The 21,950-nt window shown below is 43.6% G+C and overlaps 1 protein-coding gene and 1 long non-coding RNA gene across 5 annotated transcripts in view; one reads left to right on the forward strand and one right to left on the reverse strand.

Annotated features, from left to right (window-relative positions):
- TSPAN18 (tetraspanin 18) overlaps nucleotides 1-21,950 on the reverse strand; it is a 115,950-nt gene that overhangs the window by 52,646 nt on the left and 41,354 nt on the right. For all 3 annotated transcript variants that reach the window (XM_071744986.1, XM_071744989.1, XM_071744987.1), the window contains exon 2: nucleotides 7,255-7,386. The gene's annotated coding sequence lies outside the window, so the exon portion shown is untranslated. The remainder of the gene's footprint in view (nucleotides 1-7,254; nucleotides 7,387-21,950) is intronic.
- The window catches only part of LOC139796635 (uncharacterized), a 521,507-nt gene that overhangs the window by 18,527 nt on the left and 481,030 nt on the right, over nucleotides 1-21,950 (forward strand). The gene's annotated exons all lie outside the window — the stretch shown is intronic.

Here is a 21,950-nt window from a genome sequence, read left to right on the forward strand (position 1 = left end):
CAAAGCAATACAGAGCTGTTTCTTCACATCAGCTCCCCAAAGTTTTGCTCAGTTTCAGATGAAACTAGATATTTTTATATCTCCTAACTGAAAAGCCCCCAAAAATGCAGCATCCTCTCCCCTCGAGCACCACACCAAACAAACCCAAACCCCCTTTTTATAAATCGTTTGGATCAAATTTTAATAGGAAAACATGGTTTTCATTTTTAAATGTTGAAAGGATCAGCTTTGGCATTTCCAAAACAAAAATATGTTGCATTAAGAAACCTGGGAGTGTTTTGATATTTACAAATATACATGGAGCCCTTTTGTTGACTGAAACTATTTGCATAAACTTGATTTTACCAAGATTTATGGCCTATGAAGATTTGGGAAAAAAAAAAAAAAGGGCTTATGTAATTAAAAAAATCATAAAAATTATCTGAATTATCTGCAGAGATGTGATTTACAGACTTGACAGCTGATTTTTTATGCACAGTTTCAGCTGCTGTAGTTCCCAACAGTTCCCATTACTCCTGAGCAACAAAGAAAACCCAGCAGAAGCCCAAGATCTCAAGCAGCTCAAGTAGCACTTCCAGCTTTCCACACCTAATGCTCAGGACTACTGAGTGCTCCTAGGGATTTATATTGCTAGTCCTAAACATCTGGGTTCAGATTTACACTGAACATTTCAGGTTTTCCAAATGAGTCGTTTCCAGACCAACCAAAAAGCAAAAAAAAAAAAAAACAAAACAAAAAACCCATTTGATGACTTTTTTTTAAAAGGCATCACTGATTCCCTTTTTCCTGGGATGAAGATTTGTTGAATATACTGATCTTTAGGAAACCTGTGGTCATATTAAGTCAACTTGGAGACTCAGAGCCTTACTGTACAGATTTTCAGGTATTTTAAATGCTCATAAATTGTATTCATGTCAGTGGCCCAAACGTAGTCTTTATTTTTGAACACTTTTTTATTTTTGGCAGGAGGAGATGGAATTGCAGGATACCAACTCCTGTTTCCAATCAGTTCAGTGAGAGTTTGGCCCTCAGTGCTGCTACCAGATAACACACAAAATTGGGAGATGGAAAGGGAAATGGAAAAGCAAAGGCAGTTCTGGCAAGAGACTCCACTTTCCAGTAACATGACCCAGAAACTGAGCCAACACAGCTAACAGCCCCTGAGGTTGTGATAAAAAAGGAGCTTCATTCTGAGATCTAGCTTCTTAAGCATGGAGTTGGAAAATAAATAAAAAAAAAAAGGATAAACTGATTCCTTTCCTCCTTGTTGACCGAATATTTGGGGGAGAAATAAATCAGAATTGAGGGCATTGATTTTAGGCTGCTCGAAATGCACTCGTGGGTGGATTTTGCAGCCACAAAAGTTATAAATGGCCCAGTTTGAGGAGTCAGTGACAAATTCTGCAGTGGGCATCTGGATTGAACTGAGGGTCCATTTGTCTCTCTGCATCACCAGCTCAGCAGGAATGGCCAAGCCTGATACCCACCCTGGCTGCAGAATGGGGGAAACCAGTGGGTGAGGCAGGCACCAGCTCCAGCATCCTCTCCTCGTGGAAAAATGCCAGGAATAGTCTGAGATGGCTCTTGCAGAACAGCCAGTTCCCAGGAAAAGCTTTCTCCTTCCCTCCTGGGCTCAGGGAGTGGTTGGTACCATGCAGCAAGGTGGGACCCAGGCTCCTGCATCCTTCAGAACCTGAAGCCAGGAGTACCCCAGTCCAGCTGGAAATTAGCACCTGGTGAGTGCTGGGAGCTTTGAAAATAAACTTTCCACAAATAATGAAAGGAAGGAAGTTTATGCTGCTTGAAAATGCTCCTTTGGGATTTATTTCTCCTTGCACGTGCTGCTGGGGGAGGTTGGTCCCCTCACACATGTGCTGTGCTCCACTTTTTCAGAAAAGGGACAGCTGTGGACAGTCCCCTGGTGAGCTGGAGACCTCCAGATGCACAGGAATCCACTGCCCCTACACGTCCCCTTTCTTGTCATCCACCACAAAATGCCACTGTGTCACCTGGACCTTACAGCTGGGGCCACATCTGCTAAAACCAGCCCTGAACATCCACCAGAAGCATGCCCAAGGCTGTCCTTGTATGTTATAGAATAGAATCATGGAATCATGGAATGGTTCGGGTTGGAAGTGCCCTTAAAGCTCCCCCAGTGCCAACCCCTGCATGGGCAGGGACACCTCCCACCAGCCCAGGTTGCTCCAAGCCCCATCCAACCTGACCTGAGACACTGCCAGGGATGGGGCAGCCACAGCTTCCCTGGGAAACCTGGCACAGGGGCTCAGCACCCTCAAATTAAAGAATTTTATACTAAAGCCTAACATAAACCTCCCCTCTTCACTGGCACAGGATGTGCCAGCACTGTCAACAAATACAGCGTCTGCCAGGGCTGCAGCTCCCATCCATTAGCACTGGAAAATGTCGTTTTACCCAGGACAGCTCAGCCATCACATTATCATTATCTTGACTCTGCCCAAGCCTGCCCAGCAGCTGCCCCACACGTGGGCTCTCCTCACAAAACAGATTTCAAGCTTTTGCACTAAACAGACACAGCAGGGCAAGCAAGAAACCTCAGCTTTAAAACAAGTTTTAAGGACACTCAAGAGCAATAATAACCTTTTTCATATTCTGCAAGTTTCAAACCAAACTGCTTTTCCATTTATTTTTTTATATCAGATGAATAGAGGGTTTTTCATGGGCAGCTTTGCATTGGAGTAGAGGCAATGGGGACTTCTATCACCCCAATATCTGCTGGGGGGCCAATACAGCAGAGCATAAGTAATCCAAGAGGATCCTGGAGTGAATTGATGGTAATTTCCTTCTCCAAGTGAGAGAGGAACAAAATAGATGCTGGATGTCAGGTTGGACATCAGGAAGAATTCTTTAATTTGATGGTGCAAAGCCTGGTGGGCTTCCACTACTGTATCACTACTATAACTGCAAGTTATCAGAAGGGAAGATTCTCTCAGAGACTCATTATTTAGAGATGGAAGAAAATCTCAGCTTCTTCAAACTATTTAACTCACAACCTGAAGAAAAAATGAAAGAAAACTAAACTTTTCTCAATATGGTATCTGTTTCCTTTGATCAGTGCAGCCTCCATTTACAGGCTTTTACAAAAACACCCCAAAACATTGAACCTTTAAGAAGTCCTTACTCCATTTTCCCAAAATTACAATCTTCTTATAAATTGTCAAGTTGTTCAACATTTTAAAAGGGAAAATGTGTACCTTGCCAATTAATAGTAATAATAATAAAGAAATAACGATGGTGATAATATCAAATAATTAATTTGGGGGGGGAAAACGTTTTTATAGAAAGCATTTTCCTTTTTTCCACTTTTGTAATCACCCCTCCACATAACACAGATAATTATGACACAATTGTGGTAAATGAGCCACAAAATTTATTGCTGCTTTTTCTGAGAGTGGGTTTTTTGTCTGCTTTCATAGAATAGATTATGCTGAGTTGGAAAGGGACCCATCAGGATCCTCAATCTCAGTTCCTGTCCCTGTGTAGGGCCCCCCCAGGATCACCCCATGTGCCTGAGAGCATCATCCCAATGCTGCTTGAACTGGGGCAGGTTTGGTGCTGGGACCACTTCCCTGGGGAGCTTCTGCCACTGCTCAGCTGCCCTCTGGGGGAAAAAACCTTTTCCTGATCTCTCACCTCAACCTCCCCTCATTCCCCTTCCTCCCATTTCCCTGAGTCCTGTCCTTGGTCACAGGAGTGAGGAAATCAGAACCAGCCCCAAATCTTCCCCTGCAATGAGGTCACCCCTCAGCCTCCTTTTCTCCAGGCTGAACAATCCAAGTGACCTCAGCTGCTCCTCATCACTCACCCCTTCCAGACCCTTCATCATCCTCCTTTGGACACTCTCCAACAGCTTGATGTCTTTTTTTTTTTTTTTTTTTCAGAAGCCTGCAACGTTATCAGTTGATGAACAGACTTTTATAGGGAGAGCATCAGAAGGGATGGCAGGCACAAGAAGCACTGCTAAAGGCTGTAACCCAGTTCCTGGGACAAGAGGAAGAGCTGGCTGTCTTCCCAGCTCCCAGCCTTATGCTTTTGCCACTCTGGACTCTTCTTTCTGGAGTCAGAGGCTTCAGCTTTATTGATGCTCATCGTGCTCCAGCTCTCCTGTTGCACAAGCCACTAAGTGAATTTGTCTGGAGGTCAGACTTAATTGGAGAAAAAGGGCAGTTTCTCTTCATCAAGAAGCGCTACTGCACCAGGAAAGAAAAAAACCCAAACATCAGGAGTGTTTTCAGTCCTTTTTTCTAAGCTGTACATATTCTGACCCACCCCCATAGCCTGGGGAGGTCCCCTTAGCCTGGGGCAGGATCCCCATAGAAGTATCCAGGTGTGCTTGCACCAGGACTGGAAATACACACTGGAGAAACGATAGACTGTGAATGGAAAAAGGAAAATGCTTTCTATAAAAAATTTTCCCTCCCAAAATTAATTATATTATCATCATTATTTCTTTATTATTATTACTATTAGTAAGGTACACAGAGGAGACATTTCATGCCTCTGCCCCACTGCTTTAAGCAAGAAAAATTAAAAGGTGAGGAGGATTATTACCAAGTTTAGGATGCAGGGAAATGCAAAACAATATCTGCTCCTCTTCTAAGATCTGAACCACCTTTGCTATCCCAAGATCACCCAAACCAGAGGAAAGCCACAGCAAAACCTTTTGCTGAGACCAAGACTGCAGATGTGCACCCTCTCCTTCTGCCCACATCTTCCACAAAAGAGCAACTTTCAGCAAGAAAAAAAAAAAAAAAAAAAAGGCAACTGTAAAAAATCAATTTTTAGAAAGAATGTAGCATGATGCCATTTTCCTTACATGGGAAGTGGTATCCCCAAACGGAGGCTCAAACAATAGCCAGCCTAGCAGGAGGTGCAGTTAGAAGACGACTTGGGGGGGGAGAAAAAATTATATATATGTGTATTCCCTGCTGGCCCTCACCCTCCATTTCCTCTGGGATTTCTTTGTGACTGCACTGAAAGGGGTCAATAGCTCCCAGCTTGAGAAATGCAGCTTTTCAAAGAACTATCAGCAGCATCTGTATTTAAAGCATGCTTTTTACTTTGCAGTGTGTCCCCCCCCAGCTAATGTAGTGATTTTAAAAGCCTGCAGCAAGATAAACTTTCAGGGAAAAGCAAAAAGGGCAGAGTAGAGGAGAACAGGTACCTTTCTGCTTTGGTTTACTGACTGTGTCCCTGGAAAAAAGCAAAACGGGGACTGGGAATGTAAACTGGAGATAATCTGAAGTGCTACAAATCCTTCAGTCACCACCTCCCCATCCTATAAAGGATGCTACAAAACCCACATGAAGCAGCCAAGCACCAACCTGGGAAAGAATTTCAGCTGATTAAAAACAAGAGACAAATTAGCACTGGGCTCACTGAACACATCAAAGCTTTCCAACTCCATTCTCAGTGTGGAAGAAATTCTGAGCTGACACAGGCAACTTAGTCAAATTTCAATAGGTTTAATTAACTTGTCTTGCTAATGAAACACTGGGCCAATGGCCCAGTTTGCAGCTAGGCTTTCTATTTGAGGAAATACTCCAGAAAAGCACATTAGAAGCAGGAATTTTTTGGGGGGCAGGGAGAAGCAGCAGGATTTCTCCCTAAGTTTCTCCTAAATTTCTCCTTGGGTGTCACTGGAAGTGGCCCATGTGGAAGGCTGGAACATGCACAGATTTTCAGGACCCCTGGCCTCACCTCCTCTTGCAGCCCCATCCACACATCCCACAGCAATCAGGTCGCAGCTGCTCTCAGTATCGGGCTGTATTTTTTTATTCACTTTGGAAGAGGATGAATCCAAGTGCCCAAACAGAGAGTTTCTACAGCTCAGCTGGGGCTGTGCTTCCCCAGGTATAAAAAGGTCAAAACTCCACCCCTGTGCTTTAGAGACTGAGTAACAGTTCCAAACTACTAAAATTTCTCCATATTTAAGGATGAAAGCGGGTGAAATGTCACAAAAGGAAGGTCTGCTTTGTGTTGAAGGGAGGCAGATTAAATAAGACCAGGTTCCCATTTATCTGACTCCAGATTATTCTGGCTGTTTGAATGGAGCCTTTCAGCAAACAGCAGCAGAATCCCACGATATTCCTCAAAGACAAGCCTGCAATTCCCAGATGGAAATGTGCAGTGGAATCTCCAGCAGCACCACGTAGGGCAAAAAAGCTCTTTTGTATGGTTCCTCCCAAACCATCCAAGGGAGAAGAGAAAACTGAGGTCAGTCAATGCTTCAGAACCAAAGCAATAAAATTGAAAATTGCCTCTCCCAGCCTCCAGCATGAGCAGCATGTGACTTTGCATTTCACTCCACTTTCCAACCAGACTATCTTTCTTGCAGGCATTCAAACAGCCTATGCCTTGCCAGATCCTGAATTATAGAAAAAAAGCTCCTTGGAGCCTGAGAACTCTGAATTTCACAGCCACTGATGGGGTTGAAATGAGCCTGATAAGCCACACTCATGCTTGCAACTGGTTCAACACAACACAGCCCTAAACCTTCATAATACAGCCCAGGAAACAGAATCCTCCCATCTCCTACAACTAACTGCATCTGCAGTGGTCAGGGGTTGAAAAAGAAGTAAGCAGATTAATTCTGTCAAGCTGGGAAGGGAAAATCCCATCATTTAAAACAGGACTGGAAGACACTGCTGGGAAAGATGTTCCATGCTAGGTGGGGATTAAGGGTTTGGATTACAGGGCCTCATCTTTTCTAGAGCTGCTTTCTGGGAGTCCTTGCCAGTCCTGCAGGGATGTTCTGGTTGGGTGGTTGGGTTGTTTTTTTTTTTTTCCAGGACCTGGAACACCTTGCCCAGTTGAAAACTCAATGATTTAAATAATTTCTTACTTAGCCCCCTGCCCCCAAGACACACATCTTTGTTCCTTTTCTTGAAAAGCTTTCTGTTTAAATGAAGGTGATTTTCCATATTAAACCAGAGGTCTAAGTATTGTTTTATTAATACCTCACTGGTAACATTCTTCTTTTTCTCAGCATACTCCTCCCAGACCTTTAGCCTATACTCACTTTAGCTACATGAACAGTCCTCACCCTCTGAAAGGACATTTTTTGCTGCAAAAAACATTCCCCATGCTGTAAATACCACGAAAGGTTGGAGCTCTTACAGATATGTCAGGCAGAGGTGACAAAGCCCTTCTTGAGTCAATAAATGGAAAAAATCCTCTGCTCAGTCCTCTTCTTAGGAGGATTCTCTGCCATACCTGTGTGCTGCTTCCAGGGGTCAGGCTGGCAGGAGCAATCCTTGTTCTCCTCAAGAATTCAGGTGATGCTAAACATGCATCAGGCAGGTGCCTTGTTTCAGGTCCCTAGAAGTGTGATCCAGGCTGCTCAACCTGTCAGAAACAGCAAAGAAAAACTGTTAAGACCCAGACCTCCATCCTGGCATCCTGAGGAAAAGGCTCTCATCCTGCTTTTACCCACTTCTTCCCACTCAGGTAAAGATCAACTCCTGCTTGCACACCTGAAGGAGGTGAGGGGAAGCAGCTGAAGATGCTTCAGATTCACCAAAGCCCCTAAAGGCTTTGGTAAAGTCCTGGAGGAAGGTAAAATCTCTGCCTTACTTCTCAGTCCATTTAGACTGAGAAGAAAAGGGCTTTTGGCAGAAGGCAGGATCAGGATCATTTCCAGGAGAATAAGAAAGGGGAAATGTTGTTGTTCCTCCTCTCAGGGAGAGTCAGCAGGGAAACAGAAGCAGACAGGGGGTGCTGGGACATCTCCTAGAAACAGTAAAATGAGAAGGGTTGGACCAGGGCATCCTGGAGTCCCTTCCAACCTCACATCCTGGGATTCTATGAACCTTCTACCTCCTGTAACACCCTGGGTTGAATGTTGTTTTTTCCACTGATTCTTCCTGAAGTCCCCACTAACTCCTGCTTTGGGTGGTAAAACACCACAGCTTGATGACAGATTCTGGCTGCAGAATGCAATGGTTTGCAAGCTCTTGGTGGCCAAGAATTCTCTTGCACTGGTGAGCTGTGAGCAGGAGTGGGAAGATGTCCCTTCCAACCTCACATCCTGGGATTCTGTGTCTCTGGTGGACTCACAGACTTTCAGCAGAGCTTCCTCCTCCTCTGGGTGCTCATTTTCCAGCCTCTTTCTGCTCTGCACCACCTGGCATTTCAAATACAGACACAGGGACCCCATGCTGGGGAAGGGCAAGAATTTAAGAGGTGCAAGGGCTTGCAAATAGAAACGGCAGACATGGTTACTGTGGTTCCTTTGCACCTGACTGCAGCAAAAGCAGCAGAATGTGCAAAACCTGAAAAAGGACAATAAACCTCTGGATTTTTTCCGTGGTAGATGCAGAGGGACAGCAGCATCCAAGGACCCAACACTCCTTTAGCTCAGAATTTTTGAAGAAGAGTAGAGCCAGAAGACTATGGGTCATCTGGGTTTAATACATTTTTCATGTGAAAATAAAAAATAAACAGAAGCTTAACATGGAATTTCTCCTGGTTAGCTGCCTTGGTCTTAACATTTTCTCCAATCATTGCTGGCTGCTTTTGGAGACAAGACCTTGGATTAGATAAGGATTAGACCCCGTCCAGGATGCTCTCAGGTACCCCTTCCACAACACTGCCCAAAGAGCCACACGTGGGGCTTTAGATTGTTGTTCCTGAGTTTGGTTTCATTTAAGGGGTCCAACAGACTCTGCTGGAATTAAGGGGGACAGGGGTTATGCTGGTTTTGATGTTTTTTTTTTTTAAATCCAAGCTTGATCATGGCTTCCTTCTACCTTCTCCTACTTCAACATTTCTTTCCTTTGGGGTGCCAAAGTATTTCTTTTGCCAATTTTTTTGCCATTCTTTGGCCAATTACTTTTTCTTTCATCCCTATACACTTATATACCTATATCCCTATATATTTTATCCACATACTTGTTGTATAAAGACACTTCACCAAGCATGAGGAACCAGAGCTTGCACTCTCCACTGACACAGAGATTGGGAGGAACACAGAGTGTTCCCATTTAGCATTTTATACATCACAAACAACACCAGAACAGATGTAAAACAAGCCAGCTCCTCCTTACATTCTCCACTTTTTGGAGACAATTTTGGGAGCATTAAATACAACTGGAAGGGAGCTGTGGAGCTGGCATGAGCTTGACAGATGCTGAGATGAGCTGCACCAGAAAGGAACAGCTCAGCCTGAAACTCTGCACATTAAAAAAAGGCATCTGCTTATTGTTTGGGAAGTGGATTTATTTCCACAGACAGCTTGCTGACACCCAGGAAGGCTGGGGAGGCTGGAGGAAACTGGCATTTTTTGACTCTCAGCAGGCATTCAGCATCCAGCAAATCAAGGTCAGCCTCCACAGGGTTCCCCCCCTCCAACTTCTGGGGCCCCTGAGCCTTTGAGGGAGACATGAGAAGAGTCCTGCAAAAAAAGCAAGTCAAGCACAGCTTCTGCTGCATTAAAAAAAAAAATAATAAATCTTTAACAAGCAAGAAAAATTAATTAAGTGGGGAAAATCCCACAGGTTGGAAGAGCAGCTAAGGTATTATCTTGCTCTCAGGTTGGTAATGAGGACTAAACAACCCCACACAGACATCAGCAGCTTTCTATGGGCTCATTGGCATTCCAGGGCAGATGCAAAGCTTGGCATTCCCAGGAGCAGCAGCTGCAGCTCCAGTTACAGAGCAGATCCTGGGCAAACCACAGCTTGCCCTGATGCAAACAGCATCCCCATGATGCTTGGGAATGAAAGGTATATTCCCATCAAGCAGGGGGGTTGGACTCAGTGATCTTTTGGGGTCCTTCCCAACCCCTAACATTCTATGATCTGGCAGAGCAACTTTTTCCCACAGAAATCATTCTCAGAGAAACTAGGTCACAACATTAATGCCCCAGGGTTGATCTGAGACACCTCCAAAACCTGTGTTTAGATGTTTAAGTGCTTGTCTGAGAGAAAAAAAAAAGAGATTTCTTCAGTATGAACAGCCAGCACGTGTTCAGATGCCCACCCAAAGCCATGATACAACACTGGTCACATCACCTTCTCCACAAACACTTCTGACTGCTTGACTGTTAACACCACCACCATTCCCTTCTAAGAAAGTTATGCAGATTATCTCCCTAAGTTGGAAAAAAAAAATTGATTTGGGGTCAGGGATGAGAGTGGCAAAGAGTGACCCTGCCATGGTAACCACTGCACCAGGGGATGATGACAAAGATGTCCTGGAACCTCACACTGGGCTGTGCCAAGCTAATGAAAGCTGTGCTTCAAAAATCCATTAACTTCCCTTGCGACTAAGGCTAAAGAATTTGCTCCCTCAACCCCCCAGAAAATAAAGAAAGACAGGGAAAAAAAGTAAACTACTTGCCACCTTTTGAAAAACATGTCTTTTGACACCTTCCTGCCTCTTTGTCACTATTTGTGGCACAAGAGTCTCATGAGAACCAAGCTTTTGGCTGTGCAGAGGATGAAAGAACCCCCAGTCCAGAGAGCTTGCTTTCCAAAGAGACAAAAAGCAGGAAAGAGGGAAATATCAGTATTCCCTTTGAAGCAGAAATCCAGAAGGATGCTCGTGGCAGAGATCAGCCAGGAGGCCAGGGGCAAAGCTGGGAAGCGAACATCTCCAGCCTCAAACCTATTGACTGCTCCTTCAGGATGGAGATGGTTGTTTTTCCCTTTCCCATTCTGCAGTTTCCTTGGAAGTTATTTCTTTTACAGCTTGCCAAAAATTCCCAACTACAGCCTCTTATTTCCGGGGGGGGAGGGGAGGGTGTTTAGGGATTCTGATGCAAATGAGCAAGAGGAATTCTCAGCTGGCACCCAAAAACTGCTCCAAAGAGGCTCCTTTCCTCCCTTTAAAAGAAACAGCAAGTGTGGGTATGTGTAATTTCATGCAGGTTTTTAATATATCCAACCATGGGGCCTTCAGCTGACAAACTCAGAATATACCAGAACAGGTACTTCTGAAACAGATGTTCCATCTATTACCTGTGTGTTATCAATCAACACAGATGATACCCCTACCAGATGAGACAGTAATCTTCCAATTAAAATGACGGCCACTTCTTCCAAAGGTTTCACTAATTACCCAGCCTTACCAAAGGCTAAAAGAGAGTTTTTTCACCATCTCATTCATCCAAATACCCTCCGAGCCCTAAAACTATTGGAAAAAGAAACCAAATGGCACCTCCCAAGCAGCAGGATTAAATTACCTACCCAGAGGAACAGGTTCCTACAGAAATATTCACATTATTAGTACCAATTTCCAATCATTTTACACCATCTTTTACTACTACTACTACTACTACTACTACTACTACTACTACTACTACTACTACTACTACTACTACTACTACTACTACTACATCATCATCATCATCATCTACAACTACTTCCTTAGTTTCTCTTGGGTTTGAAGCATCAGTAGTGCATAAACAACAACCCTTTTGTCTCTGTTTTTCAAGTTTTTCTTTCTTGTTTGATTTGGGAATGATGCTTTCGGTCAGCTTGAACAGTTAATTTAGGTTTTGTTGCTGCTCTCTCCCTTCCCTTGAATAAAAGGTTGGCTGATCCCCAGAATACTGATATTGGGGTTGCACTATAAACCCTGACAGTCTGCCTGGTTTGTATCCCATTTTTCCAAGGTTTTTTTCTACCTCTTTGCCCAGATTCACCTCAGCAGAAGCACAGACACCTTTGGGCAGAATTAACATCTGATTAAGGTGCTCATTTTTCTCCCAAACTCAGGAACAACTTATAACTTCAGTAAACTTGGCTGACAAATACTTGTCCATTAATTTTTAAGAATACTCTCATATTTTTAGCTTTTTGATCTGCTTGGTCTACTATCTGGCAGAAAGTTTGGTTTCACTGTTAATTTCTAGCTCTAAATTCAAATGGCCATTCAAATGGCCTGAAAAAACACCCAATGAAGGCACAGTTTTTAAACCTCAAAGTTAGGAAAGAAAAAGAAATTATCAGCTCCTGCTACCCTGCAGGAAATGCAACTACTCCAAAGACCAAGAAACATGGTTTGCTACCCTGACCTGAAGGCAAATGTGCTTCAAAAAAAGAAAAATCCCTTTAAAATGACAACTGAAATGTATTATATTGCAGTTTACCTACTGAGAGCAGTAGCTTTAAAACAGGCAGAATATATGTAACATATATCTGGTATTTTCTTACAGATTTGGGGTTTTTAGGTTTTAATCCCATGCAAAAGATTGCTACTGCTTTTCCTGTAGTTCCCAGAATTACAGAAAAATCTAAGGGTGGAAAGAAAAGAGCAGTCTGAGGCAGCACAGAGTATTTCCACATTAAGGATCTATGTTTGCTAATACCAATTTAAGCATCTGCTGGCAGTGGGGTAGTTTGGAAAGGGTTTTACTCCCACTTTGGGAATTCAGTGTCCTTGGTTTGTTCCATCAGAGTGCCCTGGGCACACTCCTGAATGCAGTGTGAGATCCAAAAATACCCTCATGCATTTCAGAATTTTATGGTTAATACACATCCTATGTGATTCTGGTCCTTCAAAAGATAGCTCAGTGAAAAAGGTAATAAAAAGTAGTGCATGTCATGGAGTTATCCTGTTCTTTAATTCTTTGGAATGCATCATTAGTTAGCATGGATGATATCTCTCCTTTATCTTCTCCAGATCCCTTTTCTTTAAACAAATTCTGCACTCCCCCCACTCCCCCAAAATGCCTCTTAAGACCTGGTTGTTTTTCTTGAAAGGCACAATAATTTTAAAGGACTTAGCAGGGGTATTTTGAAAGGAAAAAACACACAAAACCCAATAATCAAATGGTAAAGGCCAAGGAGAAAGCCACATGGCAAAGGATATGCAATGCTGGTCCCTTACCCTCTTGAAATGAAGAGTAAAAGCTTGCAAAATTCCAGTGCCTGAAACTCTGCCTAAATCCTCCTGACCCCCTAACACAGCTATCACACACTTTACATCTTGGTATTTCCATCCTGTTCCAAGCATCTACAACAGAGCTCAAAAGGTCTGGCCCTTCAGACAAATCAATCTTGTGATGAGCACATGAAATCTGATTGCTAAGTGAAAAAAAAAAAAGAGGAAGATGATTTTTCAAGACACAGAGGAAACCACCCTGTCCCTTCATATCCTTTTTTTAATATTTTTTTATTTTGTCTGGTCTCCTTGCCCACATCACCCTGACCTCTTTACTGCCTTTTTCACACAGTTTGAGGTAGCTCTCAGTGTTCATAGGTGCAAATAAAAAAAAAAAAAAACTACAATAAAGATTAGATTTTTGTAAATTACTGAACATAACCCCTGCCTGAGGCTACCATAACAGGGTATAGAGTGTGACCTCCCAAATTGGAGCAGCTCTAAAGATCCCAAGGGAGAAAACCTCACTAGAACTTGTAAGCCAGCCAAGACACAACAAGCCCAGTTGAACTGATCTGGTTGGAAATTAAGATTATTACTGTGCAGTCCCTGGTAGGAAACCATAAAAAAATGAAGACCTGAGCCTGATAAACACTGATAAAACCAGATAAAAACTAGATTTTCAAGTACCAAGAATCAGAGGCCAGCATGTAAATAGTATTAATCACATACATCTTAAAGGCCTGAAAAGGGATTTACTCTGTGCTACTCATGTCAAAAAGGCACTAACTGGAAGGTATGAAGAACCCAGAGTCAGCCACACAAAAAGCAGAAGGTAAGGAAGAACTCCAAGTTGGCACCAGGCAAAGGGATATATCAGTTCTTTGCATCTTCTCCCATAAAAATTGAAAACTATGATATTTTTAAGTGCTATTTTAAGTGATATTTTTCTTTTTACCTTCTCCTTGGACATAGCTGCAAAAAGAGCATTTACCTGCCCTGAACTGTTTGTGTTTCCTTCTGGATGGAGTTGGGTGTTTAAAGGCTCTCAGAAAGTAGCTCCCAGCTGTAAGAAGCTGGGAGAGCTCCTCCAAGGGGAATCCTTTGCTCCCTTTCACTCACCTGGGTGAAAGTTGCTGCTTAAAATCCAGGATTACTTAAGCCAGCTCCAATGCCTGGCAAGAAACAGCAGCCTGCAGGCAGCTTAAGCTAGGAGTAGGAATAAATGATTTTTACTCACTGAGAAATGTTTTTTCTGGCACATGGCAAGTCAGGCCAGGAAGTGGGAGAAAGGATGAAGCCTTATGAGGCTGGGAACCCTGGTTCTTTTCTACTGAGGGCACAACCAAGCAGTACTCATTGGTTTCAACCTCTGAGATGTTTTACAACACTTCATAGCTCTGCTCCATCCAAGCAAAAAGCACCAGGTCCCTCTTCTGAGTCCCAAGCAAGTCAGTCCTCCAGACACTGACGAAAGAGGATGGAGGGAGCCTATCCCCCCCCCAAATACCCATCCCACTGAGACTGCCAAAGCCTGAAAGATCCATGGTGTTCAGCCCACCCTGCCTCCTACCTACAGCATCCACCAGCTGCATTTAAGTGCAAGGCAGATAAGAAGATGGAGCACAGATCCTATGAGGAGAAGCTGAGGGAGCTGGGGGTGTTGAGGCTGGAGAAGAGGAGGCTCAGGGGAGACCTCATCACTCTCTCCAACTCCCTGAAAGGAGGTTGGAGCCAGGGGGGGGTTGGGCTCTTTTCCCAGGCAACTCTCAGCAAGACAAGAGGGCACAAGAGGTCTCAAGTTGTGCCAGGGGAGGTTTAGGTTGGACATTAGAAAGAATTTCTTTCTGGAGAGGGTGATCAGCCATTGGAATGGGCTGCCCAGGGAAGGGGTGGATTCTCCATCCCTGGAGATATTTCAAAAGAGCCTGGATGTGGCACTCAGTGCCATGGGCTGGGAACCACGGGGGGAGTGGATCAAGGGTTGGACTTGATGATCTCTGAGGTCCCTTCCAACCCAGCCAATTCTAGGATTCTATGATTCTATGAAGAAGGACAACTGATGTGCAGATGGTAGGGAAAAGTTCTTTACCATGAGGGTGGCAGAACAATGGACCAGGCTGCCCAGGGAGGTGGTTGAGGCTTTGTCCCTGGAGATACTCAAGGTGAGCAACCTGATCTAGAATCCCCAATTCTGCCCTGATCCGGTTGAGGACCTTTCCAACCCAAAGCTGCTGTGATGCTAAGATACAGGCACCAGCTGCCATCCCAAATAAAAGCACTCAGGGCAGTGTTACAGCACAAGCACCCAGATCAAGATGCCTCCTCCTTCCTTAGAAACAAGACAAGAGAAGGAAGCACTGGGCTCCCCATGAACTTTTCTCCCTCCATACCTCCTTTATACAGCTGCCACCCTCTCCTGCTCTTACCCAGGGCCAGGCGAGTCAGGGGTCTCCTTAAAGCATCCTGTCCTACAGCTTGCACTCAGCCAGCAGACTCCTGTACCAGGAATTAAGTGGCAGTGGAGAAGAAGGCCAAACAAAAGAATTGGTGTCACCTCCTCTCTGAGCTCTCCTCCACCAAACAGGCTGCCAAAAAGCAGGAGAAGAAAGCCCTGGCTGAACGCAGGTTGATATCTCTCCTTTATCTTCTCCAGATCCCTTTTCTTTAAACAAATTCTGCACTCCCCCCACTCCCCCAAAATGCCTCTTAAGACCTGGTTGTTTTTCTTGAAAGACACAATAATTTTAAAGGACTTAGCAGGGGTATTTTGAAAGGAAAAAACACACAAAACCCAATAAACAAATGGTAAAGGCCAAGGAGAAAGCCACAGCCAGTTATCACCGTGATGCAAAGCTGATGCTCACCAGGGCCCTTCTCCATCTCTTTCCAGGCTCTTTCCAGAGCACAGCAGCCAGAAAATCCAAGCCAGACAAGTAGTCCTTCAAGGCAGACACTAAACATTGATTTGTAATAAACAGTCCCCCCCACCTCTGAGCCCCAGGGACTAGCAAGAGTTGTGGGGAAACACAGCAAAGAGGATGCAGAGAGGTCATGCTCACAATGCCTTGCACTGAGGTTATTGGAATCTGCTGGGGAAAAAGAAAAAAAAAACAAAATAAATAGAAGTGCTTTCAAAATCGTCCATGTGCTAAGAAATTGAAATGAAATTTTGTAATTTTGGACACGTCAGCTTTTCAAGAGCAGTTTCCCCTTATCTCTGGCCAGCAAGAGAGCATTCCTCTGGCTGCTATTTTAGAAATGTATGAGAGAATTTCAAACGTGCTCTCTGCAATCCTTGGACTTGAAATGTCTCCAGACTTGCTATCCTTTTATCTTCTCTCTCCAGAGGAGGGAGGTTAGTTGGGGAGGCTAAAGGAGAAAGGGAACAAAGATGGGGACATGGGAGGGCAGCTGCCTAGCACTCATCTCATGGCTGTGACTCCTCCAGTCAGAGTCAAATTTTATTTATCTGCCAATTTTATACTCATGCTACTGCAATTTTTAAGCTTGGGGTTCTCTGAACACATAACAGGAAAAATCAGATGGAAAGACACACGTAAGGGAAGGGAGCAGCCAGCTCTGAGTTTCCACAAAATGCTTGTAACTGTTAACAATACAGATGTGGCTCCTTTTCATGTAATTGCTTAATTTCACATAAGGGAAAAGTAAGTATTATGAAGTTTTTAATACCGTAGAAAGAAGATGGGCAAACACAGTTAAAGTATTAAAAAAGCAGCTGAGTGCATAGCTTGAAGCTTTACAGCAAATTTGTTCATTTATAGTGAAGTCCACAGTGTATTAGTATTTCCATAAATACTCTTGTAAATAAGATTACCATCAGCAACTGAAACAATTCTTTTTTAACAAATGGAAAGAATGGCTGTGGAATGAAAATTCTGTAATGTAATGCAAATAATCCATGCAAGAAGCTAGAGCCTGTGAATTATACACAGTCAAGTAGCAGAAATACTACTGTGACCTACATGGCAAAATGGAAGCTAAACACTTGAATACCAGCCACCGAATACTAAAAAGGAATTACTTTTAAGCAACTAGGAAACCAAGAAACAATTTGTGAATATTTTCAAATAAGTCATGCAATTGAGATATCAATAAGCTCTGTGTAGAGTATTTGTTGATAGGAGAACTTTCATCAAAAAAATTGTCTTATAAAATAGCTACAAAATATTCACGCAGCTATCACCAGAACATTTATGATCATCATGAAGAGATGTAAGTAGTTATACCAAGGGCTGAATATTCTTCTATTATATTTTTCTGTAACTGATCAGGTGTACTAGGAAAATATTTTTAATTAGAATTCTGCTGATCCCCAAGGCATAAACTATTAGTGAGGGATGGAGGCAAGATGATGAGGAAAGAATATTGATAGCTAAATATTCTGCTTCACTCTCACCAAACCTCAGCAAAATCTGACATAAAAAAAAAAATCTGACATCAAATGTACTTAAATGTACCTATGGGGTTATTTAATCTCCCTTTGCAGATGGCCATGGCAGATAATAAGTTGCATTCTCTTGATTTCTTGATTTTCCTGACACCTTCCATGTGCTGCAGCACAACTCTCCTCAATCTTTCCAAAATTCAAAGCTCCTGATTTTGCTCTCCTAAGACCTGCAGGACAAGGATTCCAAGCTGGATGTGACACTTGGCCAAGGAAGATTTTTGACCTTTCTACATGGGTAGGTCAAGAGTTTTTTGAGGGGTTTTTTTGGGTACTCCAGGGAGCGACTGCAAGATGGCACCGAGAAGCCCGGATCCTCCAGGTTTCCAAACAAAACTCCTGTCTGGGAATTGAGAGAGAGAAAGTAATTGAAAAGGGCAGGAGAGTGGTCAGAAATATGCTGGGCATTAAGCAAGGAGCCAAACAATTTGGAAGTGGTTCCGACCCAGTTGTCTGGTTGTGATTAATCACATTTCTGCCAGCGCTCAGCCCTCCCCTGGCCACTTTCTTCTCCTCTTTGGGTCCCCAGTCAAAGGCAATCCTAGGACAACAAGCACCTCCTTCTGGGCTTTGTTTAAACAGAAGAAATCCCAGTGACACCCAAACTATTTTTCAACATTTTGTGATGTGTTTAGGGAGGAGAGATGCTGCCAGCCAGCTCTCAGCCAGCTGGCTATCAGGAACCAGCCACACTTCTTGGGCTGACTGACTTCAACTCTTTTCATTTCTTGCCCTGCTCTTTCTCAGGATAAAGTTGCAGTGGAAATGTCTCACCCCCCCCCCCCAGGCTGCTCCCCAGAGTTTGCCCAGGACACCCCAGAGCTCTCCCAGCTCAGGCAGGGGGGACCCTAAGGAACCTCCCAGCTTTGTCCATCTTATACCCCTGAGGAGCTTTGCTGTCATCAGGATGATAAGCCAACACTTCACTTCTTTGGGGCCTCACTAAAAATGTCTCTTTAAAAAAAAACCACCAAAAAAACCCCTAAAAAAAATCCTTCTTGCTTTTCAAAAGGAACTGTAGCATCACCAGCAATTAAAACTCAGTTTTCAGAGAGTTTTACAGTGGTCACTCTGCCCTGGAGAGACTGACAACTTTATTACTTCTTCTCCCACTAACATACCCCCTAAACCTATCCCAGCTTCACAAACATGTGCTCCAACAGATGGGCTGAGTGATTACCATAACTTTACTAAACTGAGGGAAAAGTGTTCTCAACATGGATTTATTTCCTTCTGAAGGCTGATGCTTCTATTTCAGACATGAGATGCCACATTTGCATGTTTCAAAGCCTGCCTCCCCCAGCAATATCAATATGCCTAATAAAAGATCCAGCCTACTTTCCCTGACAACTTTGCCCAAGAAACTGCCACCTTGGGATGTATTTCAGTGTAGCTCTTCCCACTGCATCTCTCTTTCTCCTGGCCTCAGCCCAGATCTCGGTTGATAAAGGACAAAAAAAAAAAACAACAAACCAAACCCAAAAGCAGCAAATTTACCCTTGAAACACACTAAAACATTTGCCCACTCTAGCATTTGTATTTGCCACCAGGACAGGCAGGATTTTGTCATCTTTTTCCTGGACCAAGTGCTCAAGGAGGAAAAGATGCCAGCGGGAGCAGAGCTCGCCCTCAGGAGCTTCCTTTCAGGTCCTTTGTAGAATATTTAGAAAAGTATGGATGGAAGCAGCAGGTGGCAGCTGGTTAACATCCTCTAACACCACCAAGGAACCAATCTGACCACAAGTTGAAGAGAGGCTCATAATTAATTGAGGCTGCAGGAGGAATGCAGGCAGCCTGACTAATTACCTCAGATGCTCTGGCCAAGGCCCTTGCTGGGGCAACAGGTGCTGGGGGATCTCCAGTGTTCATAAGCAGGCAGGACCTCTGATTTGGGTCTCCACTAAAAATGCATTTTTTAAACACCTAACACAGCTTCCCCAGCCAGGGCCCTTGCTCTGTCTTGTCCAGCCACAGCCATTGCTTGCCTTGCCCTTGCTTTGCTTTTGCAGTCTGCTCCTGATAACCACAGGATTTGCCCTGTTGCTTGCTGCCCAGCAGAATTAAAAAACAAAAAACAAAAAACAAAAAACAAAAAAAAAAAAAAAAAAAAAAAAAAAAAAGAGGAATACTGAGATCAGTGTAAAAAAAAAGGAAAAAAAAAAAGAAAAGAAAAAGAAAAAGAAAAAGGAAAAAGAAAAAGAAAAAGAAAGAGAAAAGGAAAAAGAAAAAGAAAAGGAAAAAGAAAAAGAAAAAGAAAAAGAAAAAGAAAAAGAAAAAGAAAAAGCATCACTTCCACACAGCATCGGTCAAAATGCCTGCTACTTGTACCATAAATCAGCTTCTGATTTCTGCTTAACCTTGTGACCTTTTAAAGCCGTAAGTGGAAAGCTTTTTGGTTAGAAAAAAAGCAAAAGGAGAGATCAAGCTCAACATTTCACCTGGCAAATATGCAAGAGGCTTAAAACCTCCTAACCTCATTCCTCAGCTTAATCTGCAGTGCAAATGTGAAGATGCTAATGATTTGTTTTTTACCCCTCTTTATGAAGTCCCTCTTGGTCTCTTTAAGAGAGAAAAACGAAGAATAATAATACATGTATGTTCTCCATTCATTAACAACTCTCAGCTCTCATTTCTGACTTGGGATTAAAACATCAAACCCAAGGTCCCCAGCCCCCAGCACACTGGGTGATCAATGCTTCTTTACCACTTAGAGAAGATCTAAAGAGGTACCCAACACATTTATTATGTTACAGTCCCCAGCACAAATTCTTTTCAAAATGTAACAATCCCCTCCACGTGACACTTCACTCCCTGGTAGGTCCTTTTGCAGTCAGGTTAATAACCTTTATATTATGCAGGTAAAAGAAGATTAACAGTGAATATCTTGAATCCAAGTTTCTAGTACAGTACCTCCTCCTTTTGTTGGGTTCCAGAGCCTTGATAGCCTCTGTCTGGGACTTGACAAATAAATCCCATTTGGCACTGCTGGCAAATGCTTCTTGATTGAGTATTAGGGATCAAAGAGGGTCTTTTCTTTTCCTCACATTGGTACTCTCATGGTTTGGTCTCACTTCAATTTCTCTTCTTAGTCCAACAGAACAGCAGCAAGCGAGCGAGCGAGAATAATTAATTTCCCTTAAGCAATTCAGCTCTCAAAAAATGTGTTTCCAAGTCCTGTCTTTTACCCACATTGCCTTTAGAACAAAATACCATCTTTTAAGAACAAAACACCATCTTTTCAGAACAAAACACCATCTTTTCAAACTTCAGTAGGCACACCAACTCCTCTAAACTCATAAAAATCCTCAACACAGGAGCGAGCCCTAAATAAGACTCTGTACTCTTTACAAAAAGTGGGAGTTTTCTCTCTCCTGTGTTTCCTTCCTAAAAACAGCACCCAGAGGATCTGCAGCCTGTTCTGCCCAAGTCAGGAAATCCTCAGAGCAGCATCCTCCTCCCTGAACCAAAGCAAGAAAAATTTGCCTTTGGAATCACACCAAGGCACGGAGTAGAACACCCCCCCCCTTTGCTCCCCCAAGCTCAGGTCCCCAGCAAAACAGCCCCATCACCTCCTTGGTTTTTCTCCTCTGGGCTGTTTTCTGGAGGGGCAATAAGCAGGCAAGAGCCGGGGGGTTCCATCAGCATGGAACAGGGGAAAAGAAATGTGGGGAACCAGAAGGCAGCAGGTCCTGAAGTTGTGACATGCTTGAGAAAAGGATTTTACAGCCAGCAGCTATGTACCTGTGTCAAAAAATCACAGAAATTAAAGGAAAACTTGCTGCCAGAAACCCCCTGCCACCACAGGTCCTGTTACAAACCTCTGCATCCCTAAGGAAACAGGAGCCTGGTATTTCAGGGATTCATTTATGTTTCTGAAACAGCTGAGAATAAACAAAGCCCCAGATACCCACGAAACACAGAGATGCTCAATGACACAAATCCAGGTTTCCAGAATACCCACCAAGGACAAATCCTTGTTCTGAGCAGAGAATAAACTGCAAAAACAGCCAGGGAATAATTTCTGGTGGGTGCTGTCAAGAGTTTTGAGGTGTATTAGGCTCATTTTCCTCCACCTGCTCCTGGATTTCTACAGATAAACTTGCAAGGAAGCCTAAAATAAGATCTAGCTGAGAGATGGAAGTAGAACTTTTTTTTACCCTGGTCATTTCCACAGGTGACAGCCTGGAAATTCACTGCCATCTCTGAGATGGAGCAGGCAAGCCCTGTTGTCACAACAGCAGGACTCAGGTGGGCTGCAGGAAGGATGGAGAGGGACTGTGTGCAAGGGTTGGAGTGACAGGATGAGGGGCAAGGGGTTTAAACTAGAGAAAAGTAGATTTAGGTTGGATGTGAGGAGAAAATTCTTCACCATGAGGGTGGAGGATCAATGGCAGAGGTTGCCCAGGGAGGTGGCTGAGGCCTCAGCTGTGGAGATGTTCAAGGTGAGGCTTGAGGAGGCTCTGAGCATCCCGATCTGGGTGAGGGTGTCCCTGCTCACTGCCAGGGGGGTTGGACTGGATGAGCTTTAGAGGTCCCTTCAAACCCAAATGATTCTATGAATCTATTCTGGAGGTCCTTTCACCAAGTGTACACAGAGGTTTCCCCTTCCAGCTGA

The sequence above is a fragment of the Heliangelus exortis genome, chromosome 5, assembly GCF_036169615.1.
Source record: "Heliangelus exortis chromosome 5, bHelExo1.hap1, whole genome shotgun sequence".
In the NCBI taxonomy this organism is placed as follows: domain Eukaryota; kingdom Metazoa; phylum Chordata; class Aves; order Apodiformes; family Trochilidae; genus Heliangelus; species Heliangelus exortis.